Raw genomic sequence first — 1,220 nt, 5'->3', positions numbered from 1 at the left:
CAGGTTTAGACCCTAAATGTGACCAGCACATGCTGTTCGACCAGCACATGGCACACAGGTCTGTGGATGAATTGGGTTTTTGAAGATACATTTACGACATGGTCTTGCCTGCACAGGACCCACTGCAAAGTCAGATCCTGCACTGTAAGAAGAATCACCTTGGACAACCCCATTATCAACAAGCATTTCTTGGGTGACAACTACACGTTGGGTTGTGACATGGGTCTTTCATTCTTCTTTGATGCAGAACATGCTCACAGCTTGCTAATTTATAACTTGCCTTTTCATGTAAGGTGAAACGATCTTTTCATTTATCATGTGGCAAATACCTCAAAGTCAACTGAGTTTTCACTTAAGAGGGGCAGAGGGTGGGACAAAAGTACTTTATTCATGAAATAAGCCCAAATGTGCTATCACTGTTCATAGCATTAAAGAATGACACATTTTCAAAGACTTAAGTACTATAAAGTACCTTGACACTAAGTAATTGGGCCACAATGGACAGTTAATAATCCGGAAAGCACTTCAATATACCACAGAAATGCGGGCGTCCTAGGCGTGCTGGATGAAATTGATCTGATTGAAAGAATGCCAGATCGTTGAGCTTTGGCTGCGTCAGTCCCGGGTAGATATTCACTCATGCTCTTTTCTTTTCTGTCTTCTCCGCCACTCTAGCTTTCTCTCTACATCTGTCTCCTCTTCTTTGTCCCCCTCCCTAACATTTTCTTCTGAGCACCTCTTGCGTGCCAGGCATTGTGTTCACAGAGCAGTGATGTAGCTAGATCTGTAAGCCAGGGATTGTGGCTGGAATTATGATCAAGGTTAGAGCACAGCATCAACTTCAGATTGAGGACATCGGGGACGCCTCCCCGAGGGAGGTGTTGCTTCTTGCGCTGAAGCCTTAAGGAGGAGTAGGGAACCTTGAGGCGGGTAGTCCTGCAGGGTTGGGGGTAGACATGGGAGCCGCAGAGCTCCACAGGGACCAGACTGTGACCTACAGAGCCAAGCTCAGGACATCATCTTGCTGGAGATGGAGAGACACAGACTGGCTTTAAGTGGGGGCTGCAGGACTGAGCAATTCCTCGCCAGAGGAGAGGCATTCTAGGAAATGGCCCTGAGCAAAGTTCCTGGAGCTGATGCAGGTTGACAGCAGCTCTCCCCACTGACAGCTTCATCTGAGGCCACGCTTGTCTGGGAGAGGGCAGGAGGACGGCCAGCTA

At 48.0% G+C, this 1,220-nt stretch overlaps 1 protein-coding gene across 1 annotated transcript in view; it reads right to left on the bottom strand.

The window, feature by feature from the left end:
- The window catches only part of SEZ6L (seizure related 6 homolog like), a 76,585-nt gene that overhangs the window by 33,116 nt on the left and 42,249 nt on the right, over window positions 1-1,220 (bottom strand). The window lies entirely within an intron of this gene.

Source organism: Otolemur garnettii, unplaced genomic scaffold, assembly GCF_000181295.1.
Source record: "Otolemur garnettii isolate 467f Iridium unplaced genomic scaffold, OtoGar3 scaffold00038, whole genome shotgun sequence".
NCBI lineage: Eukaryota > Metazoa > Chordata > Mammalia > Primates > Galagidae > Otolemur > Otolemur garnettii.
The sequence above is the reverse complement of the archived record's forward strand: the minus strand, read 5'-3'. Positions and strand labels throughout refer to the sequence as shown.